Source organism: Chiloscyllium plagiosum, chromosome 24 (genome assembly GCF_004010195.1).
Source record: "Chiloscyllium plagiosum isolate BGI_BamShark_2017 chromosome 24, ASM401019v2, whole genome shotgun sequence".
Lineage (NCBI taxonomy): Eukaryota > Metazoa > Chordata > Chondrichthyes > Orectolobiformes > Hemiscylliidae > Chiloscyllium > Chiloscyllium plagiosum.
Genome location: NC_057733.1, coordinates 19239471 through 19260786, shown reverse-complemented (window position 1 = coordinate 19260786; position 21316 = coordinate 19239471).

Here is a 21316-nt window from a genome sequence, read left to right as displayed (position 1 = left end):
CATCAACTGTAAAGACTGAAGAATTGCATCATTTCTCAGATGGAGAGTATTGGCCATGTGCCTGATCCTGTTTCTTTCACCCTGCTCTGGTACATTTTCCACATTCCAGGAAATACAAACCTCTACTCACCCACCTCCAATCCTGTAAAGCATTCACAAGAATATCTGCAATGACCAATGACAAAGATTTCCGTGTGACAAGAATTTATGTTTCATACAGTTGGACACTGCATGCATTTCATTCGCAGAGTGCAATGATCACACATATCTTCAATCTGTGTTGTTAAGTGCCTGATTAATGACATTGTCTCTTGAAGGGCTGGAAATGTGTTGCTGGAAAAGCGCAGCAGGTCAGGCAGCATCCAGGGAACAGGAGAATCGACGTTTCGGGCATAAGCCCTTCTTCAGGAATCAGGGCTTGTGCCCGAAACGTCGATTCTCCTGTTCCCTGGATGCTGCCTGACCTGCTGCGCTTTTCCAGCAACACATTTCCAGCTCTGATCTCCAGCATCTGCAGACCTCACTTTCTCCTTTTGTCTCTTGAAGGACCTCACATCATTCACATGTGCTCAGACAGAAAAATAAATTTACTCAGCCCGCTCCAGATATGATTACAGCCATTTTGCTTTTACGTTGTGCAGATGTAATTCAATGATGAAGGAAAGCAGCACAAGTTGTGGTTGGCAGAGTCAGTCATAGACTCGGTTGAGTTATCAAGGGACTCCCAAAAACCTTTATGTTTTTTCTTCCTTGCACTTCCTGTGTCTACCTGATTCCACCCAACTCTTTTATTTAAGGCTTCATCTCCTGATATTACCTTTTCAGCTTCAGCCCTAGAGTTTTGCTATGTCAACCATCCTGCTGCATTGTTCCTATGTTGATTGTCACTGTCAGTGAGCCCCTTCCCATTGTCTTCCAATGCACTATTGTTTCCAACCCTTAAATGTTTCCCTCCTTAACTATTATTGTCCCCTCTGCATCCCAGTATGCTGCCTCCAAACCCCATCACTGACTTCCTCAGCTTCCCTACCACAGCAGTGGCTCCTGATGATAGCTCTTGACTTTCATTGAGCAGATGCCCCACACTGACATTCACCCCTCTCACTGCCCTCTTCCAGACTGACATGGAAAGCCCGCCCCAAAGGAAAGTAATCAAATACCTGACTGATCTCTGTACAACTTCCTGATGTAATCTGAATCCTTGAACTGATTGCATTGGAACTGCAGAACTGACCGTGATAAGTTCCCTGGACTGTAATGATATGGATTCCTTGATCCTGACCATACCAAGCAGTTGATCTTCTGTGTCCAAGCCACTGGACTGAGATAGGATGCTGCCCTCTATTGACTGTAGTAGACCCTTTGACTGATGACAATCCCCTTAGACTTGACTATGTCACTTCGACTTTCGGAAATGGACTTTGGTCGCAACTCATGCAAGGCAAGACAAGGCAATGCAGAAATGCTGTGAGGATTCAAGTAGGTACAGAAGGAGTGTGTGCTAAGGGAGCAAATGAGGTGCCCAGAGATTTATCCAGTCAAGAGATGGGTGCATACCCTTGTGTCAAAAGTAGCCTGGCAGCAACATTACAATGGAAGATGAAACTTTGAAGCAATAGTATGCTCCAAAGTGCACGATTGAAGTGCAGAACTGTATTCCAACTGAGTCAGGAATTGTCATCATCTAAATTCTCTTGAGTGCTTGAAAAATTGGCAACAACATCAAATTGAGGTGAGATTAGATCATAAATAACAATTAGATAACATTTACATGTTAAAGCATGTAAATAAGCCTATTGTCACTCACAAGTGAGATTCTCATCTCATTGTTTAAGACTTGGTTAAAAAAATCTGATTTTGTTTTCTTGATGTTAAGAATCTAATCTTGCCAAATTTTCCCATCTGACTCATCATTACTTAGGGACTGGGAAAATTCGAGTCCCAAGACTTTGAACAGGGTTTCAATTTTCATATTGGCACAACTCAAATACATTCTCTTGAATTGTAACAGATAAAAGTTTTCCTTTCTAAATCTAATATTGTAACTAATTTATCATAACTTCAGTAACCGTGCTTAGGGAATTTTTAAAAGCTCCTTGCGGTTCACCACAACTTCCAAATGGTTTTAATAAAATTCCACACAAAAGGCTATTAATTAAACTTGAAGCTGTGGGTGTTCAACTAACTCCAAGAATAGATAAGAAACAAGTTAAAGGGAACATAGAAATGAAAGTAGGCAATTTTACCCTTAAGTCTTTTCCAACATTCAATTAGACTTGTGCCAATCTCATTGGGAACTCAATTTACTCACCTTTGTTTAATAACCTGTGTAACTGTTACCTAAGAGTAACCTATTAATCTCAGTTTTGACAAGTTTGATTGACCTGATCTCAACAGCTATTTGGGGACAGTGTTTAAGATTCCCACTACCTTTTGTATGAAGAAGTGCTTCCTGACATCTAGTGTTAATTTTAAAGTAATGTCCTCATAGAATCACAGAATCCCTACAGTGTGAAAACACGTCCTTCGGCCCAACAAGTCCACGTTGGCCCTCCAAAGAGTAACCCCCCCACAGACCCATTCCCCAATCCTATTACCCTACATGTTTTGGACATCTCCACCAAATAAAATTAAGTTGGAAAACATCATATATATTAAAGGAGTTGAAGAACATAGTGACTGGCATAGCCATGGCTCAGTGTTGTGATGACAACTATTTCTGTTTTTTAAGAATTTTCTTGATTAAAAGACTCAGTGCAAACTGGTCAAATTTGCTGATGACACTGAATCAGATTTGGATATTGGAAATGGAAGAGGCAGTTCAGAAATTAAGATTCAGCTGGGTAAAATAGACACGTGGATGAAACAATGTCAAAATAGATTTATGATAGATAAATGTAACATCCTCCACGCAAGAAGACAAAATAAATGATGGACACACTTTATGAATGGATCTGAAATAACCAAGCATGAAAATGAAATAAATTCATAATTCAATGCTAAATATATCCAATCAATGCAAAGTGGAAATTAACAAAGCTAACAGCATTTTGACTTATTTTGCCAAAAAACAATTATTTATGTTTAAAGAGGTGAAGATTGGAGAAAATGGGAAAATATTAAAAAGCATCACCAATATGTATAAATATTAGAAGCCAACACCCACTGCATAGGCTCTCATATTAAGAATAATCGATAGAATTATCTAGCCAGAAGACGACTATTCATTTGATACATTTGTGGTATCAAAGACACAGGGTGGGAGAGACAGGGGAAAAAAGCCAAAGAGAAAACAAGCATATCAGAAATCTTAATTATTTTGTATCCTTTTCAACGTCTTGCACACTTTTGACAAATAATAATATTTTATCAAGGTGGGAACTAATTGTGTCCTGATGTTTATCACATTCATGATCAGTGATTAACACTGCTTTTTGCATTGATTCAGTGTTTCTCACATCAATATTTGCCATCTAGATTCAATAGCTTCCAACCTTAAACAAACTGTTTGGCTCGATTGCAAAGGTGAATGATTAATCAAAGTGTCACAGTGTATTGCATTTCATATTGCACAGTTACAATGACTGGAACAGCTTTGCAATTTATTAAGAGAGTAAAGGCCGTTTCTAATGACAGTGTCCACAGTGAATATCCTGTCTCAAAGCAATATGGCCATTATTTCTCAATTTTGACAAATCTTTCCTCATGTCCTGTTTTATTATGAACATAAAATACTTAGCGAGTGCATGATGGAGCACGTTACAATTGATGTCACTGCAGCTGATGTTTTAATTATTTAATCTATGAACCATATTATTCAGTATTTTGAAACATTACCTTCTTTGCTGAAAGTTTCCAGATAAACAATGATATTTTGAATGGTCATTACACTGTTTTTCTGTTATAAATACACTCAGTTTGTCAATACACACCTACCATTTCCTCTGTTCTCAGAAATAAGCTTTAGGGAAAGAGAAAGGAAAATCACGGTTTTGAAAATGTAACTGGGATATATTAATTATTGTTGCTTTGATATATCTGAATATGTTTGGAAAGAGTGCTTTAAATAAAATGTAATTATTTTAGGAATGCATCAACAGTAATGAGAGTTACATCAGAACATAGAGATGAATGAAAAAGGATGTGTTTAGGTGGAATTTCGATGGTGGATCCCTGAACTATCCTATTAGTGGAAGAGTGACAGAAAAGAACAACAGAAATTATATTACATGGTGCTGCTATTGCTAATTTTGCCTTGAGTTAAATTAGAAAATTGGAAGAAAACTAACAGAAACTTCGAACAATTACATTTTCAGTTTTTCTACCATTATTACCTTGTGTGTTTCCATCATTTTCTTGTTGGCACATCCTAGATCCATGGACTGGATTTTGACTTTGTATAAGGATATAAAACAAGCAAATGCATATTCTTAAATCATTCTCATTTTTCCGTAGAAATCAATGCACTAATCACTGTTTTCATATCACCTTCAGTCCCTCAGTATCAAATCTTGGCTGATAATGGCTTCATGAAGTATCTTGTGATATTTTACTATTTTAAAATATATTGTTAAAGCAATTGATGATTGATGACATGCTGGTAGCAATTTTTTGTTTTCTGCCTCTAGAACTGTAGCACAAGAGAAGTTCGGGGGCAAGTCAAAGACAACAATTTAATTTCATAGCACATCTTGTCCTTAAATTTTGTTTTGGCATGCAACAGAGAAGTACATCCACTCCAGGGATTAAAATAGTGAGATTGGCAGGAGTGCATTGGGGGAAACTGAGAGCAGAAGCAGTTGGAGCTGCAATAGAAGAAACAGAAAACTGGCTAGAGCTTTTAAGGACAGAAATGCTAACCTCATAGAGTCATAGAAATGTACAGCACGGAAACAGACCCTTCGGTCAAATCTGTCCATGCCGACCAAATATCCCAACCCAATCAATTCCCACCTGTCAGCACCTGGCCCATATCCGTCCAAACCCTTTCTATTCATATACCCATCCAGATGCTTTTTAAATGTTGCAATTGTACGAGCCTTCACCACTTCCTCTGTCAGCTCATTCCATACACATACTACCCTCTGAGTGAAAAAGTTGCCCCTTAGGTCTCTTTCATTCCCCTCTCCCCCTAAACCTGTGCCCTCTAGTTCTGTATCCCCAGGGAAAAGACTTTGTCTATTTATCCTGTCCATGCCCCGCATGATTTTATAAACCTCCATAAGGTCATCCCTCAGCCTCAGATGCTCCAGGGAAAACAGCCCCAGCCTATTCAACCTCTCTCTATAGCTCAAATCCTCCAACCCTGGCAACATCCTTGTAAACCTTTTCTGAACCCCTTCAAGTTGCACAACATTTTTGCGATAGGAAGGAAACCAGAGTTGCATGCAATATTCCAACAGTGGCCTAACCAATGTCCTGTACAGCTGCAACATGACCTCCCAACTCCTGTACTCAATACTCTGACCAATAAAGGAAAGCATATCAAACGCCTTCTTCGCTTTCCTATCTACCTACAACTCCACTTTCAAGGAGCTATGAACCTGCACTCCAAGGTCTCTTTGTTCAGCAACACTCCCGAGGACCTTACCATTAAATGTATAAGTCCTGCTAAAATTTGCTTTCCCAAAATGTAGCACTTCACACTTATCTAAATTAAACTCCATCTGCCATTTATCAGCCCATTGACCTATCTGATCAAGATCCCATTGTAATCTAAGGTAACCTTCTTCGCTGTCCACTACACCTCCAATTTGGTGTCATCTGCAAACTTACTAACTGTACCACTTATGCTCGCATCCATATCATTTATGTAAATGACAAAAAGTAGAGGGCCCAGCACCGATCCTTGTGGCACTCCACTGGTCACAGGCCTCCAGTCTGAAAAACAATCCTCCACCACCACCCTCAGTCTTCTACCTTTGAACCAGTTCTGTATCCAAATGGCTAGTTCTCCCTGTATTCCATGAGATCTAATCTTGCTGACCAGTCTCCCATGGGGAACCTTGTCGAATGCCTTACTAAAGTCCATATAGATCACATCTACTGCTCTGCCCTCATCAATCCTCTTTGTTACTTCTTCAAAAAAACTCAATCTAGTTTGTGAGACATGATTTCCGATGCATAAAGCCATGTTGACCATCCCTAATCAGTCCTTGCCTTTCCAAATACATGTACCTCCTAAATAAAGTGTTTTCCAAGGATGAAAGTTTGTTGTGCATAGATCATAATTCTTTTATATTTCTCATTCTTTTGCTTGTAGACTGAAAAGGAAAAGGACTATTTTATAAATGAAAGATTGTTGTACTTGTAAAAGCAAGTTGCCTAACACTTATTGTTTGTACTGTTGCTTCTTCAAGCAGTGTGAGAGGTTACCACAGATAAGCTGAAGCCAGGGTATGTGTGCAAAGGGAGATTCGATTGGCAACAAGTAGTTGGTTTGTGTTTGGAGTGGTGACCAGTCATTGTCAATGACAAAAGCCTTCTGTCTTCAGACAACTGTGTGTTTGGCTCCCTGAGCAAGTACCTGAACAGCTTGTGGTTGTGAATGTTTGGTCAGAAGCCTTGGATCTCGAGAAAGGAAGGTGCATTCCTATACTCTGCAGTTGAAAAAAGAACTCAAGCCTGGAGAAAGCTAATTTATTTCTTCACACCAGTTGCTGTGAGGTGTTGCCAAAGACTGCATAAGTTGTGAATCAGTTTGCTCTGTGCCTCCTGCAAGCAAATAAAAATATCTGGAGAAGGAAAATGGAGGAGCAGCAAGTCCTGACACGATAAAAGGATCATCTCAGTGATACCTGTAGACACTGGCCACTGAATTCCCTTCCCAGTCTTTCTCTCCACCATGACACCCAATGTTTGTGCCTGTCTGTCTGGATATGTGTGTTTAGGAGGAGTTTTATAAGTGTTTAGAGCTTTAACCAGCAGAGCTATGGCTAAATGTTCATAATTGTTTACCTGTAGGCGGAATCTATTTATTTGTAAGAAACAACCATTTTATTAAGTACTAAAACCTGGTACATGTTTTCTGTCATCGCTTAGTCTAAAAGACAGGTAAATTGGGAAATTGTATACTTTTATGCAATCTTTAAATTTTGTGACAACTCTGGGAACAGTGGAGCTTGATATCCAGCACGCTAACCTAGTGAGGTGAAACAATTGTCATCACCGAAGAATGGACCAATAGCTTTTAACATATGGCAGCTAACCTGAAGGATTCTATAACTTACATATATGATACGTTCCATCTTTGCATCTCAGGAATCCATTACTGCTCTCCTCCTCTCCCCTCCAGTACAATCATTAGCCTTGGAATGCAATGCTATCTTGTAGTAGTGAAGGCTTACTGATTCAATAAGCCGTGGGCGAAACGGTGGCACAGTGGTTAGCACTGCTGCCTCACAGCGCCAGAGACCCGGGTTCAATTCCCGCCTCAGGTGGCTGACTGTATGGAGTTTGCACATTCTCCCCGTGTCTGCGTGGGTTTCCTCCGGGTGCTCCGGTTTCCTCCCACAGTCCAAAAATATGCAGGTTAGGTGAATTGGCCGTGCTAGATTGCTCGCAGTGTTAGGTGAAGGGGTAAATGTAGGGGAATGGGTCTGGGTGGTTTGCGCTTCAGTGGGTCAGTGTGGACTTGTTGGGCTGAAGGGCCTGTTTCCACACTGTAACTAATCTAATCTAATCTAATCCAATGGCAGTGGTTCAATGACATTAATATCACAAGATCTGCTCATTAACAGATCAATGATGACATGGATCCTGGGGAAATAAGAAATGGCAATAAATGATTAATTTCTCTCCTGTTGCCAATAGCACTATAAGATACAAGAGTAAAATTAGTTCATTTGGCCCAACAATTCCACTCTACCATTCAATCATGGCTGAGATGTTTCTCAGCCCATTCTCCTGCCTTCTCCCCTTAATATTTGATCCCCTTACCAATCAAGAACCTTTCTAACTCTGTCTTAAATACTCTCAATGACTTGTCCTCCACAACCTTCTGTGGCAATGTGTTCCACAGATTCACCACTCTCTTCTCCTCATATGACCAGCCTTTCATTCCCAGCATCATTGTTGTGAACCTCCTCTGCACCACCTCCAATGCCAGCACATCCTTCCTGACATACGGGGACCAAAATTGCTCACAATATTCCAAATGCAGTCTGACCAGACACTTATACAGCCTCAGTAGTATCCCTCTGCTTTTGTATTCTAATACTTTTGAAATGAATGTTAACATTGCATTTGTCTTCCTAACTGCCAACTGAACCTGCATGTTAATCTTAAGAGAGTCCTGAACTGGGATTCCCAGGTCTCTGAGCTTCAGATTTTTTAAGCTTTTCCTCATTTAGAAATTCGTCTGCACCTCTATTCTTCCTACCAAGGTGTACAACCTCACTTTGAAATTGCAGGATGAAATTGCAGATTATTTGTAAATCCATGGTACTGAGTCAGCATGGCTTCCTCAAGAGGAGGTCATGCCTGACAAATCTGTTAGAATTCTTTGAGGAGGTAACAAGCAGGTTAGACAAAGGAAGCAAACCAGCCTATAATTTCCTTTCTTCTGCCTCCCTCCATGTTTAAGCAGGCATATTATATTGGCATGGATCACCACCACTGGCCTCCAATGACCTTACACAACAGGACTCAGAGCTGGAACTTGTAGCAGGAAAATCTCACACTTGTACTCACAGTGATTGAAAGGCACCTCAACTAAGGAGTGTCTCACAGTCACAACTGTGAGCCTTCTCAAAGGCTGTTGGGAATTTGCATCAATGAAAGAATATTTAAGGGGTGCAGTGAATCATAGAATCCCTACAATGTGTAAACAAGCCCTTCGGCACAACAAGTCCACACCAACACTCCGAAGAGTAACCTACTCAGACCCATTCCCCTACCCTATTATCCTATATATTTACCCCTGACTGATGCACCTAGCCCACACAACCCTGAACACCATGGGCAATTTAGTATGGCCAATTCACATAACCTGCACATCTTTGGATTGTGGGAGGAAACTGGAGCACCCAGAGAAAACCCACGCAGACATGATGGGAATGTGCAAACTCCACACAGATAGTTGCCCGAGGCTGGAATTGAACCTGGGTTCCTGGAGTTGTGAGGCATCAGTGCTAACCACTGAGTCACCATGTGGAATACACATGTGCTCTTCATACGTTTGATAGAAAACATGATAATGAAAGGAGTTCTAAGTTTAAGTGAATAAAATGTGGTGACATGTCTTAGCATGTAATGTTCTCTTTGGCTGGTTCTGAATTAGTCAGTCTGCTTTCGATCATCAGTAAAGTGATGGAAGGTGTTATCAAGTAACACCTGCTCAGCAATTACCTGTTCAGTGACGCCCAGTTTGGGTTCTGCCAGGACCACCCAGCTCCTGACCTCATTATAGCCTTGGTTCAAACATGGCCAAAACAGCTGAATTCCAGCAGTGAGCTGAGAGTGACAGTCTTTGAAATCAAGGAGGGTGGCATCAAGGAACACTGGGCAAAGCTGGAATCAGTGAGTATCGGGGCAAACTCTCCAGTGATTAGAGTCATACCTGATGGTCCTGGTTATTGGTGGTCAGTCATCTCAGCTTTTAGATATCTATGTAGGAGTTCCTCAGGGTAGTGTCCTAGACCTAACCATCTTCAGCTGCTTCATCAATGACCATCTCTTTATCATAAGGTCTGAAGTGGGGGTGTTTGCTGATGATTGCAAAATTTTCAGCATCATTCACAACTCCTCAGACACTGAAGCAGTCCTTGTCCAAATGCAACAAGATCTGGACAATATCCAGGCTTGGGTTGACAAGTGGCAAACGACATTCGCCCCCCCCCCCCGACAAATGCCAGACTATGACCATCACTAGTAAGAGACAATTTAACCATCATCCCTTGACATTCAGCGGTGTTACTATCACTGAATTCCCCTAGTATCAACATTCTGGGGGTTATCATTAATCAGAAACTCAATTGGGCTTCCCACATAAATGCCCAGGCTATAACAGCAGATCAGAGGCTAGGAATACTGCAGCAAGTAACTCACCTCCTGACTCCCCAAAGCCTATCCACCACCTAAAAGGCACAAGTCAAGAGTTTAAAGGAATACTCTCCACCTGCCTGGATGAGTGCAGCCTAAACAACACTCAAGAAGCTTAACACCATCCAGGACAAAGCAGCCCGCTTGATTGGCACTATATCCACAACCAACCACTCCCTCCACCATCGATGCTCAATAGCAGCACAATGTACTATCTACAAGATACACTGCAGAAATTCACCAAAAATCTCACACTGCAGTTTTCAAACCCACAAACACTTTCATCTAGATGGACAAGGTCAGCAGATACATGAGAACACCACCACCTTCAAGATCCCCTCAAGCCATTCACCATCCTGACTTGGAAATATACTGCCATTCCTTCAATGTCGCTGAGTCAAAATCCTTGAATTCCCTCCCTAATGGCATTGTGAGTGAGTCAACCGACAGCAGCAATTCAAGAAGGCAACTCACAGCCACTTCTCAAGGGAACTAGGGACAGGCAATAAATGCTGGCCAGCTAGTGACGCCCACATCCCACAAAATGAGTAAATGAAATAAAACATATCCAGTTCAAAGGAACAGTCTGCTGTCCAGATAAACACAGTCATAGCACAAAGAGTTCATAGATTGATCATGAGCATTTGTCTTTCAAAATGCCTTGTACACATGACAAAGTTCCTGCATAGCTGTATCCTCCAGCTCCTCAAGCTGTTCAGTACTATAGCCGTGCTTTCACAGTATTGAAATGCACCTTTTCATCCATTGCTTCTGTCTCAAGTGACTGTGCATGTACCGTTAAGCTGAACAGAAAATTTACTGCAAAAGGCTTTAATGGAATTGCCAGAGTGAAAACTGAAAGGTGACCAAGCAAGCTTCTTGATGCACACAGTACAGACCAATGCCAGAAATATTATCCTACTTTTCAGGGTGCAAATTATTGGCTGCATCCATAAACAAAGTTTTGGCATTAAGGTATGGCTGAGCAAAGCAGAGTGCTCATTTTCTCTAAACAGTAATTTGCAATGGAATTAACAAAATAATGCTTCACTTCTATATCATTCCTATATGTCCAACGATTGTAAAAGCACAGCACGCACAAATAAGTGAATAACTGGCATCATAAACCAGCATATCTATTTCTGTGTGTTTATAATGATGCTAATAGGACATTAACAAGAAGAAAAATTAGTTCCAATAGTTCTCTTCGAGGAGAAAGTGAGGTCTGCAGACGCTGGAGATCAAAGCTGAAACTTTATTGCTGGACAGCAGGTCAGGCAGCATCTAGGGAACAGAAGATTCGACGTTTCGGGCACATGCCCTTTCCTGAGGAAGGGCATGTGCCCGAAACGTCGAATCTTCTATTCCCTAGATGCTGCCTGACCTGCTGTGCTGTTCCAGCAATAAAGTTTCACCAATAGTTCTCTTCCCTTGTATTGGTTACTTATTATTCTCTGGATGATACTCACATTTACTTTTAACAATTTGAAGGTTCCGAAAGGCTAAAGAACACAAGAGATTAATTCGACCCAACCAAAGCTGAAATTACAAGAACTTGAGTGGCGCAACAAATGAGCCATGTAGCTAGTCTTACTGGCTGGTGTGGAAAGAACACAAACATCCTCAAAGCAGCTTATCAGCAGCTAAGGCCTTGTGTTTTGAAATTTATATCCCTAAACACATCTCTATTCAGTGCTTTCGTGGAAAGAAAAGCCTTCCACGATCCAACTTCTAACTTTGTTCATTTACATTTTGTTCAAATACAGAGACATAAGGCCAGGGAATGTATCAGTGATTATCCATTGGTCATGTCATATAGGGATGTCAGCATTAATTAAATTTTATGACAGACGACTGTGATCAGTTTTTTACTTCATTATTTATCTTTGTTGTTTCTGGTGCTGCTCTAATGGTTATATTTCATTTGCTGTGAGATGCCAAGATGACAAAGAGTAAGAGCTGCCTAGCATAAAACTGGCAAATCGTATCAGTGCAAAAAATTAATTAACAGGCTGTGGGTTTAGGTAATGAAGAAGAGTTATGCAGAATGTTTCATATCTCATCTGTTTTGCAGTGATTCCCAAACTCCGAGACCATCCATTATCTTTTTCATAACAGCAGATGCTGGCATCAACATCTTCAGACTCAAGTTACTCATGTATGGTAAAGTAAGTACCTACTGCTCCACAAAGCTTCTGACGGGCAACATTTATTTTTTAAAAAGTGCATCCTTGCTTTGCTGATTAATTTGTGTCAGCTTTGTGCAATATGATATGAATTCATGTATATCATATAACTAAAATCTACTTCATTTTTCACCTGCTAATCAATGACAACTATATTAATTACAAATCTGCTTGATTTGTTACTGTTAATCAAAAGAAGCTATATTTAATTGACTGTTGACTTTGCAACACTTGTAAAGTGTTTTGGGTAAAATAGTGCAAGTATTTTCAATTGGATATGATAATTTATTAACAATTTAATAAAACACAACATACTTCCTCTTGTTATAGATTCTTGGATAATGATGATAAAACGGTACCATTTACGAAAGGATATATTTGCATCACAAGCAGCACAGCAAAGGTGGACTAAATTGTGATGAGGAACTTGTCCTATGATGAAAGGCTAAGTAAACAGCACCTTTATTCTTTGGAGTTTCATAGAAAGAGAGGTGACCTCACTGAGACATACAAACTCAATTGGGTAGACAGTGAGAAATTGTATCTGTTTGGGGAATTAAAGCACAGGGGTACAGTTTTAGAATAAAGGGCTAATGGCTAAATACTGAAAGGTGGACACATTACTTTTCTCAAAGGGTTGTGAATCCATGGAATTCTCTACCCCAGAGGTTTCTGGATGTTGAATTGAATTTTTTTAAGGCTAAGATAGGTGGACCTTTGGTCTCTGAAGGAATTAATGGATTTGAGAAGTGGCCATGAAAGTGGTGTTGAAGGCCAAGCTCAATCATGATCGTGTTAAATGGTGGAGAAGGCTCAATGAGCCTTATGGCACACTCCTACTCTTTATCTTGTCTTCTTATGTTTTAGGCAATTGATAGCTTGGAGTAGGCTGCAAGTCATCAACCCGTGGTTCTTTGGGGCACTAAAAGAATCTCTGCTGTACGCACCATCAATGCATTTATCAACCAGAGACTGTGTTAGACTTATGAACATTATGGAAAGAGGTATTTTAAAGAATAAATTATTGTGTCAAAATATAAGTGCAAACTTGAGTTTTGTCAGAGACCATCAGCATCATTAGAGGGGGTGCACAAAAGATTAACTAAAATAGTTCTAATAATGAGGAGCCTCTGTTATCTAGATAGATTAGAGAAGTTGGGAGCATTTCAAAAGAAATTTGAGAAGAGATTTGGTAGAGGCATTAAAAATTATGAGGAGTCAGGACAGAGTGAATATGAAGATACTGATGAATATTAAAAACAAGAGGTCTCAGATTGAAAGTCATTGCGAAAAGAAGCAATGGAGACATAAAAGAAACATTTTTACACAGTGAGTGTGTAGGATCTGGAATGTGCTGCCTGAGGGTGTGGTTGTGGCAGATTCAAGAGAGAATAGTTGTAAAGAAAGAATGTGTATTTTCATAGGAAGAAGGTAGGATGAATGGTATTGGTTGTATTGCTCATTTTGAGATTCAATGCAGACATGACAGGTCAAATAGCCTCCTCTATACTGTAACAATTCTGCAAATTATTTGACAGGAGAAGCAAAGATTATCTCGATATCCAGCAGAAGGGGGACTAACTTGAGGCTAATTCAGAAATCAGCTCAATGACTTCCAATGCTGTTTTGTTTTATTTGTTTGTGGGATGTGAACAATGTTAACTGGGCCAGCATTTATTGTACATCCCTAATTATAGTGGAGAAGGTGGTGGTAGGCTGCCTTCTTCATCTGCTGTGGTCCTTGGGGTGTTGAGGCACCCCCAATGCTGTTAGGAGGAAGTTCCAGGATTTTGATGCAGGAAACAGTGAAGGGATGACAAGTCAGGATGGAGTGTGGCTTGTTGGAGAAGGTGGTGGTGTTCCCATGTGGCTGCTGCCCTGGTCTTTCCAGATGGAACCATTTTTAAGCTTGAAACCTGCTGACAGAAAATCTTTGGTGAGTTGCTGCTGGGCATCTTGCAGATGGTAGACACATCTGCCAGTGTGTGTTGGTTGAGAAGACAATGAGAATTGAAAGTTCTGGATGGGGTGCCATGAAAGTGGATTGCTTTGTCCTAGATAGTTTAAAATTTCTTGAGTGTTGTTAGACATACACTCATCCAGGTAAAGGGAAAATATACTATCACACATCCAACTTGTAGATGGTGGACAGACATCAGGACTGAGGATGTGAGATAATGCTGCAGGCATGCTAGCCCTGGAGGTGCTCTTGGAGCTATATTATTATGTTAGAATACAAAGTCATGGGCAAAGTCCTCCCAGCTCCTGGATAACATGGGCATTGGTGAGTCAATTGGAAAAATCAGGTGAGGCTGGCAATAATGAGATTCTCAATGTTGAGAGCAAAAAGTCTCATTCTCCAAATCAAGTATACGGCGAGACACGAATCTAATTCATCAATGGCAAGAGGCCTATTTGCATGTGTTTGCATGCCTTATCATCTTATAAATACTTATTCTCACCTTGATTTCTGCAATTCCCCATTCACTCTCCTGCTGGACAGAAACTAGTCACTGACAATTCCCGACATGAAAATTGGAGTGGTGTCTTGCCAATAGTTTCCACAGCAAACTGGTACATGTGCATCAAGCAAACAGCCATGTCTCAAAGTCAAAAGGGCATAGCCCTCAGTCAAGTCAAGGGAGACACCCTTCAGTCAGGGACTACCAGCATAGTATGTCATCATGCTCTCATTGGAAGAGGATGACCTTCCTCTGCAGCATCCCAATCAGCAGGACCTCCAAGCTCCTGTTGGCAAAGCATAGTAGCAACTGTCCTCTGTCTCTCATCTCATGGCAAACTCACAGAGGAACCTGTATTGTCAGTGCTTAACCTGGTTTTAAATATGTGCTGCTGCTGGGAATCCCAGAAGGTCCTGTGGCAGGAGTGAAAAGGAGAGTGCCATGGGACATAGAAAATAAAGTGCAGTTTTGGAAAACAGCATGAGACCAATCAGTGAGCCTCATTGAGAAAAATTATTCCACAAATCTCTTCAAAATTGAGCCTTAACTAATTTCTGATAAACCACAGCCCCATGTTTCCAAAATCATCAATACATTCAACAGAGATGATAGATTTCTAAAACTCTTTCTTGAGATGTAGGTGTCACTGGCTGGGCAGCATTTATTGCTCATTCTTACCTTGAGAAGCTGGTGGTGAGCTGGCTTTTTGAACAAGTGCCAGCCATTTGGTGTAGATACACCGTCAGTACAGTTAAGAGAGAAAGTGTTCCAGGATTTTAACCCAGCGGAACTGAAGGAACAGTGATACATTTCCAAGCCAGGATAGTGAGTGACTTTCAAGGAAACTTGCAGGGGTTGGTGTTCAAATATATCTGCTGCCCTTGTACTTCTAGATGGAAAGGGATATGTGCTCAGAAGGTTAGATCCTTTCTTGTTGGAGATGGTCATTGTCTGGCATTTGTGTGTTGCAAATGTTACTTACCACTTGTCAACCACAGCCTTGCCCAGGTCTTGTTGCATAATGGAAGATATGATGCAATGTTTCCCTCTCTAACAGCATTGTGGGTCAACCTATCGCACATAGCCTGCAGTTTTTCAAGAACACAGCTCACTACCACCTTCTCAAGGGCAACAAGGGGCAGGTAGTAAATGCTGATTAATCACTGATGCCCATTTTCCATGAATGAATTAAAACATAACTTGTTCTTTTTCATGGTACCAATCTACTTGGTGAGAATATGTGCAATTGATTTTAAACTGAAAGATGTTTGAGATCCTGAGAAGGACTATAATGAACCTTGTCTCAATACAAAAGTTCAGAGTGAGGAGGATTATGTAGTGACAAGAGAAAAAAGTTTGGAGATGACTTATCAGAAGTAACTAAAAGAGGAAGTGAGATGTTGTAGAGTAGGAATGAGAACAGAGATTAAATGATTTCTTTGAAATGTGTGCAATAATTGTTAGCAGGATTTATTGGCTTTGTGGTCTAGTCTCTTGATGTTAATAATAACGTATGGTATGTAAGGAGCTATATTTAAAATGTAAGAATCTGATTGGATTAATGCCATCCACCATGTTCTACTTTTTGTCGCTGGTGGTACATACATCCAAACATTTGAGCTAAGAGGAGAAGCAATCCATCTAGCCCCTCGAGCCAACTCCACTACTCAAAAAGAATCCTGGCTAATCTGATTTTTCTATATTCCCACATAAACTTGATGACCTTTTACTCCTTGCTTATCAAGCATCCATCCGTCCATCCATCCATCCACCCATCCATCCATCCGCCCATCCATCCGTCCATCTGTCCATCCATCCATCCAACCTTACAAGGCATGGGTGGTGTCACGAATGTAGATGGGGAGTTCCTGGACTAAGGGGGACAATGATTCACAAACCTGATTGCCCCGGTCGACCCATTGTCTCAGTCTGCACCTATCCCACTGAACTCATCTCTTCTGACCTTGACACCAAGCTGTCCCCCTTAGTCTAACTCCCCATCTACATTTGTGACACTACCTACGCCATTCACCACCTCCAAGATTTTCATTTCCCCAACCTCAACACCTCACCTTCACTATGGACATCCAGTCCTTGTAAACATCGATCCACCACAACAAAAGTCTCCAAGCCCTCTATTTCTTCCTTTCATGCCATCCCAACCAGTACCCTTCTACTGACACCCTCATCCACCTGGCTGAACTGGTCCGCACCCTCAACAACTTCTCCTTCCAATCCTCCCACTTCCTCCAAACCAAAGGGGTAGCCATGGGCACCCACATGGGACCCAGCTGTGCCTGCCTGTTTGTCCGATATGTGGAATAATTCATCTTCCACAGTTACACTGGCACACTCCACCTGTTCCTCCACTACATCGATGACTATATGGGCCCTCCCTCCCACAAGGAGGTTGAACAATTCATCAACTTTACCAACACCTTCCACCCCAACCTCAAATTCACTTGGACCATCTCGGACACCTCCCTCCCCTTCCTGGACCTCTCCATCACCGTCTCCAGCGACCGACTAACCACAGACTTCTACTACAAGCCCACTGACTCCCACAGCTACCTAGACTACACCTCCTGCTATAAAAATGGCATCCCTTATTCCTAACTCCTCTGCCTGCTATTCCTTATGCCTCAATATACCAGACCAATGAGACTGTTTCCCAGAATGAATGACCATCTTCAGAAAATGTAGAAAAGAAAAGAGACCATGAAAGTATGTTTTGCTTTTGACTCTAGATTTCATAAGATATCCTTGTTCACTTTCACTTCCCATGGGGGTAATACTTTAGTACGTAGGCTCCAGTTAGCACTTGAATCATTAATGCATTGAGCACACGTTAAAGAGTGCTTCAAAGGACTCTTATGTTAAGCTGTGGAAAATTCTGAACCAGTGCTAAGATGCAATGGTTCCACAAGGGTTAAATAATCTGATGGTTAATGCTGCAATTGTTCACACATTTAACCTTATATATTTAACTTATTTCTTGACATAGCATGTAATAGAGAAACCAAATGTCTGGGTAGCTTTCTGGGTAAACAAATGATAGAGACAAATGTGTATTGTAAATCAGTGCTTCAAAAGGAAACCTTTATGGGTGTCCAATTGAGTTGGGTGTGGTATGGTCTGTCTGTAGGGGTCCAAGATTTATTCCAGCATAAGTTAAGTTTACAACATTACTATTTCAATTGCAATTGCAAAGCAAACTTTATATTCTTGATAGAATTTCTGTCAATTGTTAGCACTGGCTCAGTTCTCTGTTCAAACTTACAATGGCCCTTTTGAGAAACTAAAAGCATTGCTCCTCAGTTTCTTTTGCTTTCTCAACATGCAATCTATTTTCCAAAGGCGGTACCCACAAGAAGCTTGGTATTTTCTTTAAGATATATTGAATTACTAGAAACTGTTGTTTAATTTGTATTGAGTTCCAGATTCCCATGTGCTTAAAGAATATGAAATTCACTTCTGCCAATAATATTTTCCAATGAAAATATTTTCTACATTTTAGTGTTAAAGACCATGCATGAGAAGGTTCATGAGCAGTTGCTTATATATCCTGTAGGTTCACCCCAATAGAAGAACATTTGTTGCAGTACCTTTCCCCATGGAAATTGATGCCGATTCATTGCAAGAAATTATGTGTAAATCAGAAAAGTAATTTAGTCTTCCTCCTTTCTGTAAAGAATTTGCAACTTGGCTGTCATCAAATCTGCTCATCACTTAAAGGTCAGATTTCTTCCTGATTACTGAAGAAATCAAAGAATTTGGAAGTCAATCTATGTTTCCAATCTATTGCTGTCATGGTCAGTCAAATATATTGGCTGTTGATTACTCTTAAGTGTAGTGCCATTGAATGCACTACATTATAACGAACGTGCCTCTGAGGAAAAAATCAAAAATTAAGCATTCACATATTCTTGAGTTCCCTGCCCGAAGGCAGGTCTAGCTCACTGTGCTGTGATCTCCATCAGAGATAGGTCAAAAAGGCAAGTCTACCAGAACCATATTGAACTCCATGCTTTTGGCACCAAACTGATCCACATTGGCAGTTCAGCCAATAGGTCCTGTTAGACCTGTGACAATATACACTTTTACAACCATATTATAATCTGGGAATTATGGATAGTGATGATAGAGGCTCCAAATTCTTTCCATTGCATGCTGACCAGGAATCTGTCCAGCTCGTAACATCTGCAATTGCAGTATTCTAAAGGACTGCTACCATTTCCACATCTTGGTCCACTTTTCCGTCACCTCTATCACCCACTTCCTTTTCCATGCAACTACAAGTCCTTCCCTTTTACCTTTCCACTATCCAGGGTCCCAAAATCTCCTTTCTGGTAAAACAGAAAAAATACTTTTACTTCTTTCAATATAGTAATTACTTATAATGCAATCTCCTCTTGCTGGTGAGATCAATTACAGAGACTGGGTGATTGCTTTGATGAGAAAGTGAGGTCTGCAGATGCTGGAGATCAAAGTTGAAACTTTATTGCTGGAACAGCACAGCAGGTCAGGCAGCATCCAGGGAACAGGAGATTCGACGTTTCGGGCACAGGCCCTTCTTCAGGAAGATTCCTGAAGAAGGGCCTGTGCCCGAAACGTCGAATCTCCTGTTCCCTGGATGCTGCCTGACCAGATTGCTTTGATGTGCAACTTTGCTTATCCTGAAATGCAGAGTCACCAGTCATCATGATTATCCTGTACCCCTTCTGTGAGTTTTCTGGGATGCTGTGTGCCTGGCTTTCTTCAGGCAATGGCTGGGGAGACTTGTGGAGTATCCATTCACCGTTGCCTGTCTACACAAGTGCTTTATTCATTTACAACTGCATGGCCCAGAGTCTACACCATCTCAACCATGAAAAGCAACTAGGAGGATACTGAACTGTGAGTGAACAGCACAGTGCTCTATCAGCTTTCTCAAAAAGTTATTTCGCATTTGGGTGGGGGATGGGTGGGGAGAGGTGGGATGTGTCGTATAACGTCCCAGTAACATCAGGACTGAGTCGGTGAGATGGCGGGGGTCTGTGTTAGGAGTCCAGGATGCCAGTTGGGACTAAGATCTAAAGGATTTTGGAAGGCTTGAGGGAGAGCAATCCAGGGAGGAGGTCCAGCAAACTTGAATAGAATGTATGACAACCTCATGGAGGAGCACCAGCAGGAATAGTAAGGAGTTCCTGCAAGTCTGAGAAGGGGATTCCCCAAGCCAGGTGGGATTTTGTCAACACTGGTGAGGGTCCTTGCAACTGCAAGGTTGCTGGAGCAGAAAGTCTGCTGAAATAGTTGGAGCGGAGTGTTGGAAAGAGGAGGTTTGACAATGTGGACTTCTGATTGAGGAGGGGGGGGGGTTCAGGAGGGAAGCTGTTGTGTGGGAGTGTTAAGGGTTCTGTGGAGAGGACCTTCTCATTATGTCTGTTGGAGAGGCGAGTTGAGTAGAGGTGTGTGTTTTTTGTATAGAGATCAGTGTGGAACTTTGAAGGAGTAGCATGAACAGGTTTGTCATGGTTAAGGAAGCCAACTGAAAGTGAAACATTTCATATGTGGGTTGTTTTGGACAGCCTATTTAGGCCTCCTTGATCCTGTGGATGTGTGCACTTTGTTCCCCGAGCCACCAAACCACAGTAGGCCTCTCCTCCCACCATCAGTGGTTTATTTCACATACTGCCATCCATCCTTTACACCCCCTACCCCCGTCAACAATTTCACCAGCATTGCCATGTACCCCTGCTCCATGCCTTGGGAGCATCTGTTATTTTTACCCCATAGAGTTAATTTTCAAGTCCTTCATCAAGACGGGCTTATGCCTGAAACATCGACTCTCCTGCACCTCGGATGCTGTCTGACCTGCTGTGCTTTTCCAGCACCACTATTTTTGACTCTGACTTCTCCAGCATCTGTGGCCCTCACTTTCTCCTGAGATTCAGGTCAATTTCCTTTGGAAATCTGTGAATGACTATCTCTATCCTCTGCGTTCCCCACTGTGTCAGTGAAGTTTAATGTAATCTCAAGGACCTGCACCTCGTTTTCCACCAGACACTTTATAATTTTCAAAATTTATATTGCGTTCAATAACTTGAGTTTCTCATCGTTTTGTTCCCCTCTTCAGGCAGCCAATGATTTTACTGTTGTCATTTACAGCTCCTCTTGATCAATCTTTTGTTTCTTTACTTGTCCTATTATCACCCTTTTGTACTATCCTCTCTTTTGTTGTTACTTAGTCACCTCCATAAAAGTCTTTCTACTTCTGGTTCCCTTCTGCGCCTCTGTATTTCTGAATGAAGTATTAAATTTCAAATCTTTTCCTCTTTCCAGTTCTAACACATTAACTGTGGCCAGGATTTTCCTGTTTTTTTACTCTGTGTGTGTGTGGGTGGGATGGCTTCAAACCCTCAAATGGTGGCAACACACCACCCATCCCTTGCCCCTGGTGATGCAATGACTCAAGGTCTCACATATTGATCAGCATGTTTCATTCCCTAGATGTGCCTGGATACCACCATGTCAGGTTACCAGAAGCTGCTGGCCAAACCAGGTCCTAAGGACTGTGAGTCAAGGCCAAATCTGGAAGGGATTCAATGGCGAGAAGATAACTCATTTCTTATTCCTTTCCATGGGGCA